This window comes from Schistocerca serialis, chromosome 8, assembly GCF_023864345.2.
Source record: "Schistocerca serialis cubense isolate TAMUIC-IGC-003099 chromosome 8, iqSchSeri2.2, whole genome shotgun sequence".
Classification (NCBI taxonomy): domain Eukaryota; kingdom Metazoa; phylum Arthropoda; class Insecta; order Orthoptera; family Acrididae; genus Schistocerca; species Schistocerca serialis.
In genome coordinates, this window is record NC_064645.1 from 501,173,274 (window position 1) to 501,193,270 (window position 19,997).

At 43.6% G+C, this 19,997-nt stretch overlaps 1 protein-coding gene and 1 pseudogene across 3 annotated transcripts in view; one reads left to right on the forward strand and one right to left on the reverse strand.

The window, feature by feature from the left end:
* LOC126416103 (nuclear transcription factor Y subunit gamma-like) overlaps positions 1 to 19,997 on the reverse strand; it is a 47,993-nt gene that overhangs the window by 17,613 nt on the left and 10,383 nt on the right. The gene's annotated exons all lie outside the window — the stretch shown is intronic.
* Positions 7,683 to 7,800, forward strand: LOC126417299 (5S ribosomal RNA; annotated as a pseudogene).

The following is a 19,997-nucleotide window of genomic DNA, read 5'->3' on the forward strand; positions in this document are numbered from 1 at the left end:
CTCATATTACAATGGACCAACATTGTTTCGGCCTAAAACTTTTCTCTCCCCTTGAATTTCGACTCTCAAATTTCAGGTGCGGCTTAGATTTGAGAATTTTTTTTTCCCTTGATTTCGAGTCTTATTTTTCAGGTGCAGCTTAGATTCGAGTAAATACGGTACGCTGGAGTGGTAAAAGTGAGGCATTTAAAGTAATACTAATGACAAAGCTGAAAAACGATTTACTATGAATTAAAGGTCTATGGATTGGATTGGTACCCATGTTCGAAGAGACAGGAGGTATCTCAGAGCTTAGTTATGCTGAGAGAAACCCCTCCTTCATCTGAACCCCCCCCCCCCCCCCCCCATCAACCTGATTAAAAGTGAAAACAACTGCAGAATATGGATGTCAGTAGGACCACGAATAACAAAACAAGATGACAGAAATAATTACGGCGGCACATGGGTGTGCCCTGGGGCTCTGTATGTAAAGGGGGCAGTTCCCACAGCAGACACATCCCCAGTCCTTAACAGGCAAAGCATTAAAGAGGAGGATAGTCCTAATCCACAGAGTCCTACTCCTAAAAAAGGAAACAGCATGTGGCAAAAATATGCAAAACACCTAAAAGCAATTAAAATGAAGGAAAGGAGGGATGACAGATGCAGACGGCAAAGGTGACAGGGCTGAGGGTTCCCTGACCCAGCATGAGGCAGGAGACATTCCAAACATATCTACCCTGCCCCTGCCCTGAAGGTAGTTTAAAATGTTGTAAAACCTGAGAATAAAAACAGCTGCCAGTAAAAATGGAGAACCAATTCAATTATCTGTGAGCTGCCTGCCAACACAAGAAAAAAAAATTGGAAGACTATGCTTAGCATGGAGAGCCAGGAGGAGCAGCATTCGACTGGGATGAGCAAATGTCAGTAAGGGCCCACAACCACAATGTGGGGGTAATCCATTACGTAAAATACAACTATAAAACTGTGTGTCAGTATGATATGACAGCCGCTAAGGTGGCATACAACAGTTGATGTCTTCAGGGAGGAACAGAAGGAAGGGTGCCATGCAGCAGTAATCTCCTTGATAGTGCAGACTTTATTAGAGGGGGAGTAGCCCACCAGATGCTGCTCTATCTCTAACTGAGCAGAGGCTTAGCTGCACCTGCAAATCTGCACCTGGGGTTGTCTATGCAAATGAGGGAGGAGGTTGGCAAACAATTGTTCTCTAGCGAAATGGTTGGCCAATTCACTCCCTGGGATACTAACATGATTTGCAGCTAGTCCTAAAAACTGGGACTGTGCAACAATGTGGGAGTGCTGGGTACACAAACAGAGTGCTTGACCTGCATTTTTGTTGGAGCAAACTGGAAGCCATGGGAAAGGGTCCAAGAAGAGGCCCATCAAATAGCACCTTGGAGCTGGCATTCAGCCACAGCTACAGTGTATCAAATGCAGAAGTCACTGACATACAGCACAGGGGTGACTACTAGTCTAACAGAGGTCACTAATTTACTGATGTTGATTTTTTTTTTTTTTTTGTTTGTTTGTTTGTGGTTTTAGGGCGCAAAACTTCTATGGTCATTAGCGCCCAGCCCGTGACGTAGAAAACAGGAAAAAAACGAAATTTAAAATCAGCAGCAATGGGAACAAAGTCATAAAATTTGAGAAAATAAAGGCAGAAGGAATGCTTAAAAATCCACTATAGAAAGGGGTTGGTTGTCCCCCAAAAAAAGGGCTTCAAATGACTGACGTCATTTCACTGTCACTAATAAACTGTAGAACGCGGTCAGCTGAGCGCGTGTCATCTGCTAAAATCGACGATAGATCAGGCGATAGCTGTAGACGGGAGCGTAACGGATTAAAATAGGGGCATTCAATTAAAAGGTGTCTGACCGTCCACGGCTGAGAGCAGTGGGGACAGAGTGGGGGAGGATCACCGCTGAAAAGATGTCGATGACTAAAAAGACAGTGCCCTATCCGGAGTCTAGCTAAAATTACCTCCTCCCGACGACGCGATCGGGAGGAAGAGGTCCATGCGCAAGGAAGGGCTTTCACTTCCCGCAATTTATTATGGGGAAGTGTTGACCAATGCGCATGCCATAAATGAGCAACTTGGCGACATAAACCGCTCCGTAGATCGGTAAACGGAAGAGACTGAAGAGCTGGCCGAGGAAGAGAGACTGCAGCCTTGGCCGCTATATCGGCCGCCTCATTTCCACAGATACCAGCGTGTCCTGGGAGCCAGAGGAACGCCACTGAGACGCCCCCCAGGTGGAGCAAGCGCAGACAGTCCTGAATCCGGTGGACCAGAGGGTGCACAGGGTAAAGAGCTTGGAGACTTAGGAGAGAGCTGAGAGAATCTGAGCAGATTACGTACTGTATCCGCTGATGGCGGCGGATGTAGTGGACAGCCTGGAGAATAGCGTAAAGCTCCGCAGCATAAACCGAACACTGGTCGGGAAGCCGAAAGTGATTTGGGGTGTCGCCAACAATATAGGCACTCCCTACACCTAACGATGTTTTCGAGCCATCGGTGTAAATAAATGTGGCTTCCGTCATTTGTGCACATAGAGCAGCAAATGCCCGACGGTAAACAAGTGTAGGGGTACCATCCTTGGGAAATTGACATAGGTCTCTGAGCAAGTCGATCCGGGGACGGAGCCAAGGCGGTGCTGTACCCCAAGTTGTCAAGAAGGTTTTAGGAAAGCGGAAGGAAAGAGAATGGAGCAGTTGACGGAAGCGGACTCCCGGGGGTAGTAGGGAGGAGGAGCGGCCTGCATACCCGACATCAAGGGAGGCGTCGAAAAAAAGGTCATGGGCTGGATTAGCAGGCATGGAAGACAAATGGCTAGCATAACGACTCAGAAGGACTGCCCGCCGATTGGATAGCGGAGGTTCAGCAGTCTCAGCATAAAGGCTTTCCACAGGGCTGGTGTAAAAAGCTCCAGACACTAAACGTAATCCACAGTGGTGGAGAGAGTCGAGACGCCGAAGAATAGACGGCCGAGCAGAGGAGTAGACTATGCTTCCATAATCCAATTTCGAGCGCACTAAGGCGCGATAGAGGCGGAGAAGGACCACTCGGTCCGCTCCCCAAGAGGTGCCATTCAGGACACGGAGGGTGTTAAGGGAACGCAGACAGCGAGCCGAAAGATAGGAAACATGGGAGGACCAGCACAGTTTACTGTCAAACATAAGACCCAAGAATTTAGCGACGTCGGAAAACGGAAGGTTGACAGGACCTAGATGTAAGGAGGGCGGAAGAAACTCCTTACGTCGCCAAAAATTAACACAAACGGTCTTACTGGGTGAGAAACGGAAGCCGGTTTCGATGCTCCACGAGTGGAAGCGATCGAGACATCCTTGAAGACGTCTTTCAAGAAGGCTGGTCCGTTGAGAGCTGTAGTAGATCGCAAAATCGTCCACAAAGAGGGAGCCCGAGACATCAGGAAGGAGACAATCCATAATTGGATTAATGGCAATGGCAAACAGTACAACACTCAGCACGGAGCCCATTGCTACTGATGTTGATGAGGAATAGTGTGACACTCAGCATGGAGCCCTACATGCCGCCATCCTCTTGGACCTGTGGAGTGCTGAATGAAGTACCAAATCACGCCCAGAACAAATGTTGGGACAAAAACCGCTACATAAAGATTGTTAGGAGCCTTGAAAACCCGTCATGGAGGGCAAGTAAAATGTGATGGTGCTAGGCAGTGTCATATGCCTTATATGGGTTAAAAGAGACAACAATGAGGTGTTGTGCATTTATAAAAAGCCTCTCGGATAGTCATTTCCACCTAACAAGATGTTCGCTTGTGATCGTCCCTCCCCGAGTTCAAGAACACAGCATAATCTGTGGGTAATCATCCTTTTGAGCAGTTTGTAGAGCACATTTGTGAGGTTAATCAGCCAGTAGCTCTCAATGTTTGTTGAGTTTTTGTCTGGCTTAAGGATTGGGATCATCATACTATTTCACCACTGCAAAGGAAAGACAAACACTGTTGAGCCAAATACACTGAATAATAGTCAGATGTTGCAGCATGTGATTGTGAACATAGTAAGTGCTCGAGGCAGAATTACGAGATGAGGTCAGAGCCTGAAGAAATTCCCAGTCAGTGACGTAAGGGTTCATTATAGAATTCAGCATGTCAAGGGGTGAAGGAGAGAGGGATGTCTTCAATTCATTCTTTTTGTGCCCAGGAGGCAGCTGCATAAGAATATTATGCCAGTGTCAAGTGGGTCACAAGGTATTCAGCAACAGCCAATGTGTCAGTACAGAGGCAATCCAGAAGGAAGAGACCTGGTGCAGCTGTTAATCTTCGGTGGCCCAGAAGAATACAGTGTTTGGTCCACACCAGGGATGAAAAGGCAAATGTTCCCAGGGAGGAGGTAAGAGTACTCCCAGCATTCCTTTTTGTTTTTCAGTTATCAGTCTTCTAACTGGTTTGATGCAGCCTGCCACGAAATCCTCTCCTGCAGCAGCCTCATCATCTCAGAGTAGCATTCGCACCCTATGTTCTCATTACTTTCTGCATATATTCCAATCTCTGTTTTCCCCTACAGTTTTTGCTCTACTTGTACAGTTCCCACTAGTATCATGGAAGTTATTTCCGAATGTCTTAACACTCGTCCTATCATCCTGTCTCTTATTTCAGTCATTGTTTTCCATATGTCCCTTTGTTCGCTGATTCTGTGGAGAATCTCTTCAGAACTTATCACTCCACCTAATTTTCAACATTCTTATGTAGCATTACATCGCAAACACTTCAATTCTCTTCTGTTCCGGCTTTCCCACTGTTCATGATCCACTACATACAATGCTGTGCTCCAAGCATACATTCTCAGAAATTTCTTCCTCAAATTAAGGCCTATGTCTGATACTAGTAGGCTTCTCTTGGCCATGAGCCTTCTGTCTTGACTAGTCTCCATTTTACATCATACTTGCTTCATCCGTCTTAAGTTATTTTGCGTCCAAGCCAGCAGAATTTCTTAATTATTTCTACTTTGTGATCAACAACTTTAACGTTAAGTTTCTCACTACTCCCATTTCTGCTGCTTCTTAACACTCTGATCTTTTTCTGGTTTACTCTCATCCCAGATTCTGTACTCATTAGACTGTTCATTTGATTCTATGGATCCTGTAATTCCTCTTCACTTTTACAGAAAAGAGCAGTGTCATCTGCCAATCTTTAACACTGATATCCTGTCACCCTGAATTTTCATCCCGTCCTTGAACCTTTCTTTTATTTCCATCATTGCTCGTTTGATGCATAGATTTAAAAGTACAGGCAAAAGGCTGCATTACTGTCTTACACCATTTTTAATCAGACACTTCAGTTTTGGTCATCCAATCTTACTGTTCCTTCTTGGCTCATGTACAAACTGTGTATCAGCCACTTTTCACTACAGCTTAACCCTATTTTTTCTCAGAATTTTGAACATACTGCCCCATTTTACATTGTCAGGTACTTTTTCTAGATTGACGAATTCTATCAGCATGTTTTTATTTTTCTTCAGTCCTCATTCCATTTTAAAACGCAGTATCAGAATTGCCTCTCTGGTGCCTTTACTTTTCCTAAAGCCAAACTGATTGCCGTCTAACATATTCTCTATTTTCTTTTCCACCCTTCTGTATATTATTCTTGTCAGCAGCTTGGATGCACGAGCTGTTAAGCTGACTGTGTGGTAGCTCTCACAACTATGAGCACTTGCTATTTTCAGAATTTTCCCCAATGCATTTAGAAATTACAATGGAATGTTATCTACTCCTTCTGCCTTATATGTTCGCAAATCTTCTATATAGAGCTCTTTTAAATTATGATTAATACTAGATCCCCTATGTCTTTCACGTTGATTATAATTTCTTCTTCGATAAAGTCGTTAGACAAGTCCTCTCCCTCATGAAGACCTTCATGTACTGCATTTGACAGTGGAACTCCCATTGGACTCAATTTTGCCACCCTAGCTACTAATTTCTACGAGGTTTATTCTGACTTTTCTATATGCTGAGTCAGTCCTTCTGAAACATTTCTTTTTTTATTTCTTCACATTTTTCCTGTAGCCATTTAGCCTTGGCTTCCTGCACTTCCTATTTATTTCATTCCTAAGTGATTTATATTGCTGTTTTCCTTGAACAATTCTGCACGTCTTTCTTTCATTGATGCACTATAAAATATTGCTTCAGGAAACTAAAAGAATACACTGGGGAAAATTTCTATGAAGGCAACTGCAATTTGACATAGTGGGAAGACCGTATAAATTACTGGCTGAAATGGTTAATGGACCTACTGTCACTGCACAGTTCATAAAGTGGATGGCTCAGTGACAGCTGGAAGGAGGCAATCAGCAGAATATCTGCTAACCACACTACTTCCTGATAGCATGGACACAGATAATGTAATACATGCACAATTTAAAAGTGAACCAGATAACAAATACGACAATCAGTTGTTGGTGATATTGTTTACTCAAGAAGTTGCTGTTGCAATTTCTTAAGTCAAAACTGGAAAGACACCAGAGCAGTTGTGATTAAAATGGGAAAGGATAAAGACCTGGCATCACCGAAAAGCTATAGACATATTTGCTTATTAAAGGTCTTGGGCAAAGTTCAGGAATGTCTGCTCTGTGATTAGTTGTAGGCACATAGGTCTAAACCAGTGCCAATATGGATTCAAAAAAGGGAAGTCTATAGATGATGCAATTAATAGAGCTCTTCAAATTGTAGAAAATTCAACAATTAAGTATGCAGTCATGCTCACGACTGAAATCACAAGCGCATTTGACAATCTTTGGTGGCCTGCATGTTCGCATGCCTTCGAGATCTCTGGGTCCCCAAATGTACAACAGGCTTTGTAGATTATTATAGTGGGCATAGCATCCAGTGGTCCTTCGGGGCAGACCAAGGCAATCACAAAGGTTACGAAGGGGTGTCCTCAAGGCTCCGTAAGTGAGGTGTCCTCAAGGCTCCATAAGTGATCTGCTGTTCTGGGATCTTAGTATTGAATCCCTGTTGCATTTGTTAGATTATACTGAAGGAGTTGTTGCATACACAGATGATATCTTTCTAGTTGTTTCTGCACATTCCAGGGCAAGACTTGAGGAAAAAGCGAGTGATGTGTTTGCTCACATGCAGCGTTGCTGCAAGAGAAACAAACTGTCTGTAGCTGTTCATAAACCCACATACATATTTCTGAAGAGAAGACTTCCTCTTGCCAGAAATCCTTCCCTGAGGTTTGACAGAATACCTGTAAAATGCAGCACTGTTTGTAGATATTTAGGCATTCTTCTTGACAAGGAAAGAACTTTTGTAAAACACGTAAAATCTGTTACTCAGAAAGGCCCCAAAGATTGCCCACAAGGATCACAAGGGCTGAGTGCAGCCCACTTGCCAACAGCACCCTGCAGACCAGATGTCACACATCCAAGTGCTAGCCCAGCCCGATAGTACTTAACTTCGGTTATCGGTGTTACCACTGCGGCAAGGCTGTTGGTCAAAGACAATATGATAGCACATCAGCTATCTAAAAGGCAACTGCTTCAGTTGCAGTCTGTAAGATAAAGTGGATGCTCTGAATATGAAAATAATGTCCATAGGTCACAAGAAGCGTGTTCTCAATTATAGATCATGATAGGTACACACAAATTTACAAAAATTTCTCTCTTATAGTCGGCAAATCTTGAATTCTTTCGAGGCTGTCAGGGGCAATGGTCTTGCTGCAGTGGATACACCGGTTCCCGTCAGATCACCGAAGTTAAGTGCTGTTGGGCGTGGCCGGCACTTGGATGGGTGACCATCCGGGCCGTCACGCGCTGTTGCCATTTTTCGGGGTGCACTCAGCCTCGTGATGCGAATTGAGGAGCTACTTGACCGAATAGCAGTGGCTCTGGTCAAAGAAAACTATCGTAACGACTGGGAGAGCGGTGTGCTGACTACACGCCCCTCCTATCCGCATCCTCAGCTGAGGATGACACGGCAGTCGGATGGTCCCGATGGGCCAATTGTGGCCTGAAGACTGAGTGCTTTTTCGAGGCTGTCAGTAACTGACGTAAGACTTTTTTTAAATTGGTTCTTCATTACACACACAATATAAAACATAGTATGTCACCATGATTAATTAATATGTACAACCTGTGTACAGCTTCTCCAGGTAACAGGTCGAAAATTCATAGCAATAAACTGAATTGAAATTTATTGATCAATTAAGTATTTCTTTTGTTACCCATGGCTTCTTTGCAGTTACCTTCCTTGTAACTATGTTTGTCTGTCCAACATCTGTGATTGCCCTTTTTATAGTTGTCCGCTCTTCTTCATCTGAAATACCTACTCTCATATTCGTTACTGCAGTATCTACATCCTTAGCAAACTTCAAACATGTATCATCATTTCCCAGTATTTCAGTATCCCATTTCCTTCCCCACTGATTCTTGTGGATGATTCTTAAACTTCAGTCTACTCTTCATCATTACTAAATTGTGATCTGAGTCAGTATCTGCTCTTGGGTACACCTTACAATCCAATATCTGATTTTGAAATGTGTGTTTGACCATGATGTAATCCAGCTGGAATCTTCCTGTGTCTCTGGGTCTTATCTCAGTCTATCTCCTCCTCTTGTGATTCTTGAACAGAGTATTCGCTATAACCATCAGCAGAACTCAATTACTCTTTCTCTTTTCTTATTGCTATGGCCTAGACAATATTTTCCTGTAACCCTTTCTTCTATTCCTTCCCCTACAAGTGTCTTCCAGTACCCCATTATTATTAGATTTTTATATTACTTTATGTACTGAATTACCTATTCAGTATCCTCACATACTTTCTCTCCATCTTCTGGCTGCGACATTGGTATGTATACCTGAACTATTGTTGTTGGTGCTGATTTGCTGTCAAATGTGATGATGATAGGGGTATCACTTAACTATTCACAATAGCTCAAACTCTGCCCTACCTTCCTATTCATAACAACTTCTACCCCTATAACAATTTTTTCTGCTGCTGTTGGTATTACTCTGTATCTGACCAGGAATCCTAGTTTCTTCATCAAGTTACCTTCCATTAGGAATGTGGATGCACTTAAGCCTTGAATGAACTGTGACAGAAATCCGAACAACAGGAGACTGACATACTAGGACATATACTGATATTATGAAACAGTGCACTGATAATGGCTAGTCACTAGCCAAAATCAATTTGCTTGTTGATCATTGCTGATTCTTACACCTTTCAGGAGTAGTTTCCCACCCCAAATGAAACAGAGTACCCTGAACCTCTGTCCACTCCTCTGCCCTCTTTCAAACAGCCATTGGCAGAATGAGAGTGAACTCACGCTGGAAGTCTTCGGCCACCACTGCTGATAATTTTTTAATTGAAAATTTATACATTGGCTGGGTTCAAACCTGGGACACTACTTCTACACCACAGGTGCATTCCTTCTTACCAAGTTTAATTAGATAGCGACACTTAGCACAAAGTCACAGAAAATTGTTAAGATTGGTCTGCGCCTGAAATGTTGCAAGGCCCTTCAGCGATCCTGAACAGCTATTGCAACGTCTTTGGTCCACGGTGGCACCAGCTGTTGAGGGAGGGGACCTCTAGAAAGGGGAATAGCAGTTCCAGCGGCAAGAGTGATCATGCCAGAGACATCTCACACAATCTTATCAGTGCAATCTGACAGAGGCATACAATTGGCAGCTGGTTCTTCGAAGCACCCAACATGGCAGTTGGTCCATTTGAGAGTGGCAAGGAAGTGACAGGATTACCAGAAAGTGGTCACTGTTACACAGATAATAATGTAGTGACCAATGTGGTAAAGCCACATGATTGGGGGAAGAGATGGTTCAACTAACAACTGAAAAGATGCCACAGGCGGCACTGGAAGGGGTAGGAGTACCATCATTGAGGAGACACAGATAATGGTTGGTAAGAATCTGGTCAAGTAGAAGGCCCCTTCCAAACAAACTGGTACCCCCCCCCCCCCCAAAAAAAAAAAAAAAAAAGAGGAAAAAGGGTGGCGGGAAGTTGTTGGATTGAAGTGGGTGACTCAATGTAAGTAAGTGGCCCACCAGGAGGTAAGTAAACATTGCAAATGGTGATCGCTGAGGTCACCTGCACCCATACTTCTACTGCTTCAAAAGTGGTATGTGAACCAATATGCAGACCCCTCCAGATGCCCTCTCATGGCTTGTACATTTCCAGCAGAATGTACGATAACCACAGAGTGGCTGTGAATGGTCATCTGTGAAGTGTGTTACTTATGGAGCAACATAAATTGCAGAGAGGAGTAAATAAGGTGTTGTTGTTCTGGCAATTGACAGTAATATTCCTTACAGCTACACTGAATGATCACATTATGGGTATCCAGATTAGACATGTAGGAGCCAGGAGGACTGGTCACGGCCCAGGATCACTGCCTGTCATGGATGGGATGGAACCATACCCATGAGGATTGGTTCAGCATCTGATAGTGCAGGGAGATCTGATACTTCCAGCAGGGTCACTTGAGCAGTCTTGCCCCAATTATTCTCCTCCTCATCTCCCCCCCCCCCCCCCCCCCTCCCCATTTGCAGCCTTTGGTGGGTGAGATTACTGTGAGGGCATATAAGCAATGAGGACATATATGCAATGAAGAGCAGGCAGACCTGGGACTCCAGGCCACAGTTCCTTCTGCCATTGGCTGGTGTCGTGCCTCAGATACGTGGGTTTCTGGGGAGAGGGTACCAAGAGGGAGTCCTGCCAGTGGTAGACACCAGAGGAGGAAGCTGCTTCTCCAGCCTGGTGCGGAAAGTGGTTATTGGAGATGATGCCGCAGAAACCATAAGAGAGGAGGAGGGTGGGATAACTGATTCGGAAATAATTGAAGTAACGTGTGTGTTGGCTGTGACTTTCACTTTATTGATCATCACCTCAAGAGGATGTAGGTGTTCATATTATTCTACGATAGGTGGTCGACAGATTTATATTCCTGTATTTTATTTTATTTCTTGAAGAATGGGCAGACCGCTGGACGTGGAGATATTGCTCCATGTGACTGACACACAAAGACAGTTGTTCACAAGGACTAGCTTTGTCGAGTAATCATTCGCAGTTGCCGCATTTTGGGTCAACTGTGCCGCAGCATGAACATGGCCGAACTATAAGCATCAGAAGTACCTCACAGGTGGTGGGACATAATGCTTTGTGTCATACCTGGACAGCATGATTTAAACTTTTTCTGGATGGACATTTTATTTAAAGGCTAAGATAAAGGTGCCTGTACTCGTTTGATTATCTTTAGGAACTTTCTGGACTTGTCAGAGACTTGCGCTGCTTGAGATTAGCCTGTAGGTGCCTGTGTCTTGTGCATGAGGTCTCTGTGGAAGATGATTCCTTGGACCATATTCATAGTTGTGTGTGGAGCAATGGTCACTGGTATGTCGCCCAGAAGTTTGCATGTCTGAAGAGCTGTAGGCTGTGCAGCAGAAGCCGCTTTAATCAACAGCGGTCCATTGTGCATTTTTCCCCATGACTCAACTTATCCAAACTTATCTTCAATATGTTCCCAAAAAATAATGGCTTTGTAAAAGTATTCCCATGAGTTCGAGTACACACTGAGTATTGGATAAATTGTTTCACTCCCTGACATCTGGCTCGTCCCTCTTCCTATGTGGTAGCCAGGATAGAGAAAACAGTACAGTTATAACTGTTCACACTGGAATTTCTTTATCTGTCTGATGAGATGGTTAGATCACAACAGCCATTGTTTTGGTGCAATGTAATACATTTCTTGCGCAAAAGTTTCCCCTGGTGCCACTCACATCGATCAAGGGCTGTCTGCAGTGGCACTGCTCAGCTGCAGCAAAGGCCATCTGGCACAATGACCACTACCAGGACTCCTGATGCCCCCCAGAAGATGTGCAACATTTACTCCTTGGCATGTGTGGGAAACTAGCAGCTCAGGTACCAGCAGTGTGATCAAGGGTACATAACAACACTATCACACTGGATCATCTATGGCTTGGCTTTGAAGTGCATATAAGGTCCTATGCAGGTACTGTGTTTATATGAACTTTAACACTGCATGCAGTAGGCACAATTTAATGTGTGTGTCTTTATTGGGTCAACACTACACAAAAAATTTGGAAAATGAAGGTCAGACCCAGGAGGAGACCAAAAATCACTTCAACCAAAAAGTGATGAATGAACGAATATTCTGAGAGAGGAAAGCAAAACCTAGGGATTAGCAGGACTGACATTAAAGGCTGCCAGCTTGGGAAATAGAGTAAGAGAAGGAAGGATACTCAGAGACGAGAGATTGCAGCACAGGAAAGGAAGTAGGTGTCACAATAGCTTGGGGCCCTGTGTTTGCCGCACATGTACTCACAAAAGAGTTGTGAGCCCCTTGAAGGATTGTGCAGCTTTTACCCGACACCACATTAAAGTAGCACTGTCTGTGGGGGCAAGAGGGTTTGTGGGTTACAATGAAGCAGATGGCTATATGGGCACTGGTGTAGCTACTGGCAGAGTCTCCCACACTGGGGATGCACCTTGCAGAGGAGCCATACAAACGTTATCTCTCAATGTTCCACCTTCTCCTTTATCTGATCCTGAACTTTCCTTTATCACCTTGATAAGATACGATTGAGAAGGGGATGGGAGGGAGGGGGAGGGGGACTGAGACACTAAGTTAGGGGTTGGCCTCCCACCCCAGTAAAAACAGGTTTTGCTGTGTCTCCCAAACAAATTAAAATAGCCAAATTGATCAAAAGGCATTGATTCTGGTTAAGGACAAGGACTGTTTTTGGGGGAAAAAAATACGGATTAGTAGAAAAATTGAGAATATAATTTAAAAAATGGAAACAATGAAAATAGTTATGCTGTTGGCAAGAAATAATTGGAGACCATATTTTGTAGGATGAACAGTGTAACAATGGAATAAAAATGAAATTAATTAGGGTATATGGCCCCAACAAGAAAGACAGACACTTCAATGGTTTACAAGATGGGGCTGCTGAATAGATGCAAATTTTTAAAATGAGGGACTTAAATTGCTGATATGGAGTACCTGGCAGTAGGTGGCAGCACAATGCACCTAATATGAAAAATGTATGTTTTTTGGGGGTGTCCGGATACTTTTGATCACATAGTATACATAAATACACTTAAGCAAATTCGTCAAGGAAACTAATATCAATTATAGACTATGTAATAGTGCAAGGCAGGAGGTAATTAAGGTTCAGTATGAGACATTAGAGTAAAAAGAGAAATGGTGTGTGGCTTCAATCATTTTTATCATTACTTCAAAAATTGGTTTTCCGATTACGACCAAGATAAAACAGGAGGAGAAAAGGAGGATACTGGAAGTGGAAAAGTAGAACTATATAGGAACCAAAATATAGGACTCATTTGCTACAGGAAGAAAGTGTCAAATGTTTGTATAAGCAGATTAAATCTGTGGATGACTAGAGTGTCAATGAGCTAAACAGTCACCTGAAACAGTTGATTGAGGAAGCAGTGGAGGAGGCTTTAAGAAGAGAAAGGGAGAGAAGAGTAAGAACTGAATGGATTACCATGGAGTTGTTGGAGGTGGTTGAGGAAAAGAAGAAACTATCGCATTCGGTTAAGCTCTGGAATAGATACAAGGTATGGAAACAAAGGGCTAAGAAATTAAATTAACAAGGAAGTATTGATTGTTTTGGGGAAGAGTATATGGAGAAATACAGCATTTGCTTGGATATAGATTGCCAGAGGTGTGGAGGATGATAAGGAAGATAAAAATGAGTAGTAAGCTCACACTCACGATACAAACTACACCTATTGCACAGTGGAAAAAGCACTCTGAAGAACTTCTGGTGGAAGAGAGAAGATACCATGTGATAGAAGTCTACAACAAAAGCAGTACATTAGGTAATAAAGAAGCTCACAAGAGGAAGATGTAAATGAGGTGCTCAAAAGGCGAGAAATGAAAAGGCAACTGGACTGGGAGCAGTTAAGATGGAACTGTGAAAATATGCCCCCCCCCCCCCCCCTCAAATTGTGAGACTTATATGTAAATTGCTCTATCAAACTGCGGAGGGAGGGGAAGTACCAAGAGAGTGGTGGGCATCATACGTATCTGCTATTGCTACAACAAGGGAACAAGAAGCATACACACAGTTATAGGGGAATTAGTGTTATGACATTCATCAGCACACTTTTTAGCACTATACTGAAAAATAGGTTGGAGAATGAGATTGAAGGAAATATGCAAGAGGACCAGGCAGATTTTACAGTCAGACACTCTGATGTTGATCATATTTTTAGCCTTAGACAAATAAGTGAGAGGACATGCTCTAAGACTCAGGAAGCACAACTTACATTTGTAGATTTAGAAACTCCTTAGGAAGCTGTCAAGGAACTGCGGAACGCAGGATCCAACAGAGTAGAGGAGCAATTAGTTGCTAAATGGAATTAAGTGGAGTAAAAGAAGCAAAGAAGAGGATTTTGCAAACAGTAGTGAAAAGTGCACTAACATATGGCGCAGAAGGATGGACCCTGGGGCAGCAACAGAAAAGTAGAGGACAGGCAGTAGAGATGGATGGGATGAGGAAGACAGCAAAGATATCCAGAACAGAGAGGAGAAGAAATGAGGAAATTATGGAGATAATACATATGGAATGACCAGTCACGCAAAGAACTGAGTTCTTCAATTTATCACCATGTATGGTGAATGGTGGAAGGACAGTAGCTGAAAGCAAACCTGGAATCGTCGCGCCAGGAAGAAGGGAGCACGGACAGCCAAGAGTAACACGCAGAGCATTGGAACAACGAGAAAGAGAGACCTGAAAAAGGAAAACTGCCACGATCGTGAAATGTGATGAGTGGGAATACTGGGCAACTGTAGAAGAATGGGGAAGCCCTTAAAAGTAAGTAAATTCATTATACGTAACTGTATCATCCACAAAAGACTCAGGTTACTACTAAAATTGTATAACATGTTATTAAAATATAGCACGAGCAATAAGGTTCAATTGTGACCTAGTGACCTGTTCAATTTCAGTGATTTTAGTTGTTTCCTAATGCCACTGACACTAATATCAACAGGGTAGTTACAATTAAACTTTCGCTATTTGAGCCGGTGTATAAGGGAAACTATTTACCGTCTGGGTACCCAACTTTATAGATATCAAACAATGGAAAATGCAGGATGGAATAACGCAATATTATGAAAACGATAGATCATTACTCATCATATGGGGGAGACGCTGAGCCTCAGATAGGCACAACACAAAGACTGTCAAACAAATAAGCTTTCAACCAAAAAGGCGTTCTTCAGAATTAGACAACATACACATGCAAACTCAGTGAAACACAACTCACATGCACATGACCACAGTCTCTGGCTGCTGAGACCAGACTGTGAGCAGCAGCACATGATGGGAGAAGCAGTCATGATGGTGGGGGTAAGGAGGAGGCTGGGGTGGGCAGTCAAACAAATAAGCTTTCAACCAAAAAGGCCTTCTTCAGAATTAGACAACATACACATGCAAACTCAGTGAAACACAACTCACATGCACATGACCACAGTCTCTGGCTGCTGAGACCAGACTGTGAGCAGCAGCACATGATGGGAGAAGCAGTCATGATGGTGGGGGTAAGGAGGAGGCTGGGGTGGGCAGGATGGTAAAGCACTGCTTGTGGGAGCATACAGGGATGAGGCGGAGAGAGGGTAGGGCAGGTAGGTGCAAGTAGGGAGGTTAGACGGAGGGGGGGGGGGGGGCAGTGGAATAGAAGGAGAGAAGTAAAAAGATGGTGGGTGAGTAGGTGGAGTAGAGGGCTCTATAGTGCTGGAGTATGAACAGGGAAGGGGATAGGCGGGTGTAGGACAATGACTTAAAGATTGAGGTCAGGAGGGTTACAGGAACATAAGATATATTGAAGAGAGAGTTATCGCTGCACAATTCACTAAAGCTGATGGTACGCAGGAGTCAGATGGCACAGGTTGTGAAGCAGTCATTAAAATGGAGAATGTTGTGTTGGGCAGTGTGCTCAGCCACTGGACGGCGCAGCTGTTTCTTGGCCACAGTTTGTCGGTTGCCATTCATGCTACCAGACAGCTTGGTGGTCATCATGCCCATGTGGAATGCAGCACAGTGGTTGCAGCTTAGCTTGTAGATCACACGACTGACTTTACAGGTAGCCCAGCCTCTGATGGGATAGGTGATGCTTGTGACTGGACTGGAAGCAGGTGGTGGAAGGATGATGTAAGGCACAGGTCTTGCCATCTAGGCCTGTTACAGGGATATGAGCCATGAGGCAAGAGGTTGGGAGCAGGAGCTGCATATGTGCAGGTGATACACTGAAGATTGTGGTCTACGAGAGTAGAGATTATCTCAGTAGAGGCACAGTAACCAGCCACATCTACATCTACATCGATACTCCGCAAGCCACCCAACGGTGTGTGGCGGAGGGCACTTTACGTGCCACTGTCATTACCTCCCTTTCCTGTTCCAGTCGCGTATGGTTCGCGGGAAGAACGACTGTCTGAAAGCCTCCGTGCGCGCTCTAATCTCTCTAATTTCACATTCGTGATCTCCTCGGGAGGTATAAGTAGGGGGAAGCAATATATTCGATACCTCATCCAGAAACGCACCCTCTTGAAACCTGGCGAGCAAGCTACACCGCGATGCAGAGCGCCTCTCTTGCAGAGTCTGCCACTTGAGTTTATTAAACATCTCCGTAACGCTATCACGGTTACCAAATAACCCTGTGACGAAACGCGCCGCTCTTCTTTGGATCTTCTCCATCTCCTCCGTCAGACCGATCTGGTACGGATCCCACACTGATGAGCAATACTCAAGTATAGGTCGAACGAGTGTTTTGTAAGCCACCTCCTTTGTTGATGGACTACATTTTCTAAGCACTCTCCCAATGAATCTCAACCTGGTACCCGCCTTACCAACAATTAATTTTATATGATCATTCCACTTCAAATCGTTCCGCACGCATACTCCCAGATATTTTACAGAAGTAACTGCTACCAGTGTTTGTTCCGCTATCATATAATCTGGGTGGATGGGTTTATGGACTTTAGGAAGCGCGTAGAAGGTAGGAGTGCAGGGAGTGGTAGGGGTGAGGAGAGAGATGGACTTTCGGGAGATTGTAACACCATAGCTCTAATGCTGTACGGATTTATTTTGCTTTTGTTTCATTTAATGCTACATCATTGAGCTTCTGTAAATGTTTTTGATAGAATAGAGAACACAAAATTGTATACTCCTTTCTTTGTTAAAACTTTGATGTCATGATTTGATTGTATGCTGTGTAGCACATCTTTCATTTAAACGCTTTGTCCCATTTGGAGGGAACAAAACTTACTGTATATAATTGTAATTTTGTGTGAATAATTTTTTGTAGAGATGTCAATATGTGTAAATGTTTTGTTTTATTTAATGCATTTGGTTGCTGTTATGTAAACTGCTGATCCTCACTTAAGATTCTTAGTTATTCTGTATGTAAAAGTTGTTGTGGTTCCCCTCGGGAACGGAACTGTGTAGCGCGCGCAAATTGTGGTTGGCCTAAGTAGAAAAGGTGGAACTGATAGTGGGTCGGGGACGAGCTACGGGTCGGGGACGAGCTACGGGTCGGGGAGGAGCTACGGGTCGGGGAGGAGCTACGGGTCGGGGAGGAGCTACGGGTCGGGGAGGAGCTACGGGTCGGGGAGGAGCTACGGGTCGGGGAGGAGCTACGGGTCGGGGAGGAGCTACGGGTCGGGGAGGAGCTACGGGTCGGGGAGGAGCTACGGGTCGGGGAGGAGCTACCAAACTGTGCACTGTCATGTAAATGTTGCATATCGTGCTGGTTCCGAGAGAGGCTTTTCCTGCCGCTGTCCAATGCCTCGGATGGATGGATAAATAGCTGGAACTATTCTGGAATTTGTATCTGTCGTCGCCACCAAGAAATGACAGAGTCCAGCAATTCTGTCTGCGAATCAACCTACCAACATGCAGTTGCCACCACGTTGCGCAATCACTGTAACGTAATACTATAATGATGTACAGTGAAGGATCAGCTTAATGGATGTGCTAATGTGCTCAAATACAAGGTAAATTTTATCTGAATTTATGTACCTACCCTGATTTTTTTCCCTCATCATAACACCTCTCAGGTTCCTCTCTGTTTGAGCTAAAGTGATATCCGAGTGTCCTTACTAAAAGAACATTAAAGCCCAATATTTTGCTCATTAATTCCTCTTCAACATAGTAAAAAGAAAGTTAAAATTAAGGTGGCAAGAGAGTGAGTTAAAGCAAATGTTGTTCGCTGAAAATATTCCTATTAAAACTGCTTATTAAAGTGCTGTTGCTAACTTCAAAATTAAAAGTTCTTAAGACTGAGGCTTATAAAGCAAATGATCACATTGTTGTCTGTAGTAAATTCTAAAAGGTGAGTCAGTTTCTTGCAATTTTGTCAACATTGTTTTTCGCTGTAGTAAAAGTGAGAAAGCTGCAGTTGTGAAACATTATATACTCATGTTTGTCTCTCTTGTGTATTAGAAGTGCATATTAATAGTAATGTTATAAAGACCATTCACTTTGTGTAAGCCCTGAAAGTAATAGTGTGTTTCGGTATCTGTTATAATTTTGCAAATAGTTTCTGCTGCTCTAACTGCTAGCTTCATTCTTAACGTAAACAAATGTATGTGTCAGAGTTCACTGCACTCCCATGTGACAAAGTATAGGTTGTGTTTATCCACTAAAATTACTAATAACTATTTTCTTGAACGAGAATGTTAATCATTCTCTTGCCTAGTTAGGCTGGCGACCGTTTTCTTTATCCATTAAACAGTGCAGATAGGCAAAATTTCGTTTGTTACTGTTCAAATATTTATGTAATTCTGACTTTCTTTCCGATAAGCCACCTCCGTTAGGTACAACACGGTCAACATAACAAAATTTCTCTCAGAGGGTAACACTGCTCTGTTGCTTTATACCATAATTGCTTTAACAAAATAATTATATTTCACGACCTGCCTCCTACTTTAAGGTTATGGTATAGCAGTAGCAGACAGGAGAGTTATAAGATGTTCTGGGATGGGCCTAAGATTTGAGGAGAGAGTGGAGATTCTGCTGGCTTTCTGGAATGGGGTCACAGTGGCAGAGTTTGTAGGTGGGTGAATCTGACACCTGGCAGAGTTCTTCTGTCAGGTAATCCTTGCGGTTGAAAATAAAAGTGGTGGAGTCTTTGTCGGCTGGTACGATTATAAGACTGGGATCAGTTTTTAGGTGGTGGATTGAAGTTATTTCTGTGGATGTAAGATTAGCTTCCATGTTGAGGGATTTGGGGTACGATGGTGAAGCAAGGTTCAAAATTAAAAAATTCTGGAAAGTTAACAGGGGTGATTTGAGGGCAGGGGGGGATCACAGTTGGACAGAGGAGTGAACTGTCAGGCAGAGTTCAACACTGATCTTTGGACGAGCCCAACTGGTAGAGTTGGTGGCAAAAAAGAGTTTACACTGTAGGGACTGGGAGAAGGAGAGAAGTTCTTTAACAAATCTTGCAGGATTGAATTCGGGAGTGGCGCAAAAGGTGAGTGAGGCCTTTGGAAAGACAGATAATTCTGTGGGGTCAAGGCTGTGGGCACCCTCCAAGGAATCAAGTTGATCTGGCCAGAAGATTCTTGTTTCATGACCTTTTTGTTGTGCCTAGCTGTGGCTCAGAATTTCCACTATATGGTGTGTAGTAATCTATCCTTTTCATAAAATTGCAGCTTAATAAGAATGTTGTTTAGACTGTGGGTTAGAGAATTTGCATTGTTAGCAGTATTAGTGTAATATCCTGCCATTAGGTGCCAGTACTCGTTTGGTGACATAGGGTTGGAACACAAGCATCAATGCGCGTTACAGTTGTAGTTGCAGACAATGAATATCGGTCTGGACAAAGTGAAAAGGGCTTTACTTGTAAAGCTGATTTATCAAAACAATGGCAATAGTGCTCCTGCTTTGCAAGTATCGACACATTAAAGGAATATGGAGTGGCCCTCTTTCCCCACCATGATTCGGAAGTT